Source organism: Chiloscyllium plagiosum, unplaced genomic scaffold, assembly GCF_037043375.1.
Source record: "Chiloscyllium plagiosum isolate Xiang-an unplaced genomic scaffold, Cpla_swu_hap1 HiC_scaffold_7, whole genome shotgun sequence".
Taxonomy (NCBI): Eukaryota; Metazoa; Chordata; class Chondrichthyes; order Orectolobiformes; family Hemiscylliidae; genus Chiloscyllium; species Chiloscyllium plagiosum.
This window is the reverse complement of record NW_028270145.1, coordinates 72570124-72576123: the sequence shown is the minus strand read 5'-3', so window position 1 is coordinate 72576123 and position 6000 is coordinate 72570124. Positions and strand designations below refer to the sequence as shown.

The following is a 6000-nucleotide window of genomic DNA, read 5'->3' as shown; positions in this document are numbered from 1 at the left end:
GTCTTGTAGGAGACGAGACAGTGAGGACTGCAGATGCTGGAGTTCGGAGTCGAGAGTGTGGTGCTGGGAAAGCACAGCGGGTCAGGCAGCATCCGAGGAGCAGGAGAATCGACGTTTCGGTCCGGAACCTTTCAACATTCCTGATGAAGGGCATATGGCCGAAACGTCGATTTTCCTGCTCCTCGAATGCTGCCGGACCTGCTGCGCTTTTCCAAGAACACACCCCCAACTCTTCACAGTCTTGTTTCTGTCATGCGCGAATGGGGACAATCGAGAAAGGACACAAATCGCGCATGCGCTGCAACCGCTGTCAACCAGCAGCTCGTGATGTGAAGTCAGTACGCGCCGTCGTGCGGTACGCTACGCATGCGCAGATGGCGCCCGGCGGCCATCTTTAATGGCGGCCTGCGTAGGGAATTCTGGTATTGTTTGATTTATCATCTTCACACTACGTTCTGATAGTGTTCAATCTCTTCATTTTCCACGGTCAAGATAGATTTGGCATTAAAGCATTTCAATAGTGCATTCTCTCTGAGGTGAGTGAACATAAAATGTCAGACGGAAAGTAGCTGAACGATCAATCGGTGTTTTAAAAAAAATTGATTGTGCGATTTTGGTACAGCATAAGATCATGGCAGCAGGCAAAGAGTGAGCTGAGTGCAAATATTTGTGGGGACAGGGAAGGGCGAAGGTAAGTGTTGGATGGGTTGGGTTGTGTTGTGTTGTGGGCGGCTCTGCATGCCAGCTGCTCTGAACTTACCTCTTCTACTCCAGCCGTAAAGCTCAGCGTTGGGGCTGCTCAGAAGGATGTTGTTGACATGTCAAAAAAAAAACACTGGCTTTCCATGGGCAAAACCAAACGGAGTCAGCTAAGCACCCTACTTTTAAATTAATATTCAAAGTTTAACTAAACAGCTACTTATGGCAATAAAACCAAGGTTGAAACACAAACAAAAAGTGCTGGAGAAACTCAGCAGCTCGGGTAGCATGTATAGAGAGGGCAAAGATAGTGTTTAGAGGTCCAGTGACCTTTAGGCTGCAAGAGACTGCATCCTCTAGCTCCAAATACTCGTGGACTTCCATTGAAAGATTTTTAGTATCTGAATAGATTCTTAATTTTTTTTAGAAACATTCCTCATAGTGGTTCTTAGGGAAAAAAAGCAGTGCATGTGAAAACCAGCACCTTTTGGGCATAATATACTTAGTTTGAATTCTCAACATACGTTTTACTTTAAATTAGTCCTTAGAGCTGTTAAATAACACTGTTTATTGGAGCAAATGCACTGAGAATTGAGGGACTGCTTTTTCTTTAATGGGAAGAGATGTTTGTCTATAAATTTTTAACTTTAAAAAGAGCATGCAAAAGAATGTATCAACTGACACTTGGTTAAAGCTTTGGCCCAAAAATTGGAAAGTAACTAATGTTATAGAATTTATGCCTAAAGTGTATATTTAATCACTTTTTTTTCTTCTTTGTCCAGATTTGGCTGTAAAAATGATTTGGGGGTGGGAATACTGGGTAAACATCTGGTGGCATTGACAGAAAATATGAATTGAGAGATAACTAAAATGGATTTTACTTTGAAAGTATTCACCTAATTTAAAAAGGCATCTCCAAAAAAAGGTGGTAGATTTGAAAGTGGAAATGCAAATTCTGTGTCTTTGCTGTGGGAGTTTGCCTATCAGAAGAACTCAACTAAGCATTAAAAACATTTTGGTAAACTTTTGAAATTGCATATTGGAAGAGGACCATGTATCTATGCAATACTTTGCTATACTATTCTGATTAGATGCTCCTTGTCAGACATTTGAGGCACCTTCTAGTCCAGTATGTTCAGTGATCTAACGTATTTCCGGAACCTCCTGCTCAGGAACTACACTACAACTTGCACTACAAGAACTCCTTTGTCAGATGTTTGACCAAACTAGTTCACTACAATTAGGTGTTAAATAATTCTATATTTGATATGGGCTTCATGTTTTATTATTCGTGTTTTTTAATATTTAAACATCACAAGAGAAGTTGACTGCATTGTATACTACGGCTTGCCTCATCTGTCAACTTTTAAATTTTGTTGATCACAGACGTTACCAGAATATTTCTCTGCTATTTCTGTTGTTTGAGCAAAATGTCTGTTTTATTGTACAATGTGGTAAATGACTGTACTTCTACAGTCAATTAGTTTAATTTTGATTTATCACCCTTACTGATTTTCAGTGACTACAAAACAATTTATAAATTTGGAGAGTAGATTATTATCCAACTTATCAGGATTACTTTTTAAAATAAATCTAAAGGAAATTGTGATCTTTGTTCCCCTGTCCAATAGTGGAGAATATGTTGAATGCAGCACTAATTTTAATAGACTCCCTGGAGATATCACTGGCATGTCTTGTTCATTCCAGTTACTTTTCAAAAAATGGTGTTGACCCATCTTGTTGAACAAAATTATGTGTGGCCCTCGAGACCATTTTAAAAAATAAGACAGTGAGGACTGCAGAATCAGTCAAAAAATGTGGCTCTGGAAAAGTGCAGCAGTTCAGGCAGCATCTGAGGAGCAGGAGAGTTGGTGTCTCAGGCATAAGCCCTTCATCAGGAATGGGGGAGAAGGGGGACTAAGAGATAAATAGGATCGTGGAGCTGGGGATAAGATGGCTGGGAAGTTGATAGGTCGGTGAGGAGTGTGGAGCAGATAGTTGGGAAGGAAGATGGACAGGTCAAGAGGGCATTGCTGAGTTGAAAGGTTGGATCTGGGTTGAGGTGTGGGGAGGGGAGATTTGGAAGCTGGTGAAGTCGGTATTGATGCCGTGTGATTCAAGTGTTCCAAGGCGGAAGACGAGGCATTCTCCCTCCAGTTGCCAGGTGTCTTGGATTTGGCAGTGGATGAGGCCCAGGCCTTGCATGTCCTTGGAGTTGAAGTGGTCAGCCACAAGCTGGTGGTTTTGTTTCTGTGTCCCAGAGATGTTCCCTGAAATGCTCTGCGAGTTGGCATCCTGTATCCCTGATGTAGAGGAGACCACATTGAGAGCAACGGATACAGTAGTTCAGGTAAGTGGGTTTGCAGGAAAATCTCTGGATGTGAAGCAATCTTTTGGGGCTTTAGACAGAAGTGAGGGGGGAGGTGTGGGTGCGGGTTTTACACCCTCCGACTCGGTACCGCTATCTTGACCTGTCCTACCTGTCCATTTTCCTTCCCACCTATCCACTCCACCTCCCCACTGACCTATCACAATTACCCCCTATCGCCTTTCCAGCTACCTTCCTCCAGCTCCATCTCAACTTGGTTGCTGCCTGAACTGCTGTGCTTTTCCAGTGCCATATTTTAGAATGATTTGGAGGTGCCAGTGTTGGATGGGGGTGTACAAAGTTAAAAATCAAACAGACCAGGTTCTAGCCCAACAGGTTTATTTGGAATGAAGGGACAGTGCTCTGAAAGTTCGTGTTTCCAAATAAACCTGTTGGACTATACCTGGTGTTGTGATTTTAAAAAAACTATTTAGAAAACAGTTAGAGAGACAATCTCATTGCCAATAATTGCAAAGAGGTGGCTACATTCTCAGGTATAAATGGAATAAATGGCTCAACTGAACTGTGTAATTCCATACATTTAAACATCCCAAAATAAGTGTTGATACAGTTTAACTAATTATACTGAAACCCCCATATTTAAGAGTTTATTACAATCTACTTCTGGAACATATGATACCCAATTTTTGACCACTTTAGGTGTGCATGGTAGCATTTAGGTCTGTATTGGTTTTAGTTTCTTTGCACATTTTATGGTTGAGATCGATTTGTTCTCTGGTCATAAGCAAGCACCTGTCCATTATATAAAAGTAGTCAATATTCAGTACACCACCATTTTAAGAATTAAAATGAATTAATTGGAAGTAGTTGGCTTTACATTTACACTTATCTCTCCACCCCAGAGACTCCCAGCCACATTCCTGATGAAGGGCTTTGGCCCGAAACATTGATTTTCCTGCTTCGTGGATGCTGCCTGACCTGCTGTGCTTTTCCAGCACTACTATAATCTTGACTCTAATCTCCATCATCTGCAGTACTCACTTTTTTGCCTTCACTGAAAAAAGTTGCCAGGTGTAAAAGTAGTTTGGTTTCAGATGTCCATGCTTCCTGACCAATGAGAGGCTGTGTTATAACCTTGGATATGCCAATCAACTTTAATTCACTTACACAGTTTACTTTTTGAACAGAAGGGGGTAGGGTGCGGGGAACAATAGTAAGTGATTTGGGGGGAAGGAAAGCAAAAACATGAGAAAATTAAAAAGCTTGAAGAGTGGAAAATTTTAGCAAAATTGTTCAAGGGTTTATTTTCATATTGGATACATTCCAAATCAAACGCTTTCAAACTGAAAGCACATTAGAGGGACATAAATTCCATTGGCAAATCACAGATTGTACTGGGAATATTACATTCTCAAGTTGAAAAGATGTCACCCAAGGCTCAAGCTAATGTTCTAGGGCTATGGCTTCAAACGAGTATCTGGTGAAATGTAAATTCAGTTGCTAAATCTGGAATTGTTGACAATGAAACCATTCAAAAGTCCTGTCTTTTAAGGAAGGAAATCTTCCATCCCTACCTGGTCTGGCCAAGATGCAATTCCAGCTCCACAGACGTGTGGTCAACTCAAAAACCTTTTTGAAATAGCTGAGCTTTAGTGGAAATTAAAGATAGAAAACAAATGCAGCCTTTGCCAGTGACACGCATTCTATGAAAGAATATGATGCATGCAGATCCATATTCTGATTTTAGAAAACTTTCTGCCATTCATACCTCTCCCATCATTAGACATTACATCATCCACAATTGTAGATTACTAATGCTGTTACATTCAATCCTTGTTTCCAGATATAGACATGTGAACTGCTCAAACATGAATATAATTTGTTAATGAGTATGAAATTTCCAACTACTACAGCAACCATAAACTAAATACCTACAGATGTAGGTGGGATGAGACTGGACAAGAAAGCAAATGTTTTCCATGGAGCAAAACAGGATAAAACAACAGGAAACTAGGGAATTCTGTCAGTCTATTCCCATGAATTTTTTTGGATTATCCAACTTCTCTTCCCTTCCTGGTCCACACATTAGTTGATATTAAATTTTACTCATTCATGGGCTGTGGGCACCACTAGCAGCACCAGCATTTATCGCCAATACTTATTGCCCGAGAACCACCTTGAACTACTGCAGTGCAATCTCTGCAGGTAGAGCCACTGTTTCTGTTTGGGATAGAGTTCTAGTATTTTTACACTGTGAAACAAAGAACAAAAATGCTTCCAAGTTTGGGTGGTGAGGGGCTTGGTGAAGAACTCGCAGGTGGTGGCTTTCCCTATATATTTGCTACCTCTGCCCTTCTAAATGATAGTGGTCCTGAGTTTGGAAGATGTTGTCCAAGAAGCTTTGGAAAATTTCTGCAGTGCATCTTGTAGGTGGTACATACTGCTGCTGAACATCTTAGTGGAGGGAGTAAATTGTGTGGATGCAGTGCCAAGCAGGGGGCTGCTTTGCCTTGGGTGGCATGAAGCTTAAATTTGGTTGGAGGTGTGATCCTCCAGCAAAGTAGTGAATATTCTATCACACTTGAATGTCACAAGTGGACTGACCTTGGTGAGTCAGATTACTACCACAGCATTTATGGCATCTGATCTGTGCTTGTAGCCACATTACTTGTATGGCTAGTGCAGTTCAGTTTCTGGTCACTGGCAAATCAAAAGATACCAATAGTAAGAGATTCAGAAATAATCATGCCTTTTGAATGGCAAAGGTTATTGGTTAGAATCTCTTGTTGGAGAGAGTTATTGTCAGGCATGTGCCATTCCAAACTTGGATATTATCCAGGCCATGCTGCATAGCCTGCTTCAGTATCTGAGGAGTCAGAAATGATATCTGGTCGGCATGGGCGGGTTGTACTGAAGGGTCTGTTTCCATGCTGCACATCTCTATGACTCTGTTGCATATTGCATAGTCACCT

The 6000-nt window shown here is 41.2% G+C and overlaps 1 protein-coding gene across 1 annotated transcript in view; it reads left to right on the top strand.

Moving 5' to 3' along the window:
- The first annotated feature begins 372 nt into the window (after window positions 1-372).
- The window catches only part of snx4 (sorting nexin 4), a 53896-nt gene continuing 48268 nt past the window's right edge, over window positions 373-6000 (top strand). The window contains exon 1 of the mRNA XM_043693968.2: window positions 373-536. The gene's annotated coding sequence lies outside the window, so the exon portion shown is untranslated. The remainder of the gene's footprint in view (window positions 537-6000) is intronic.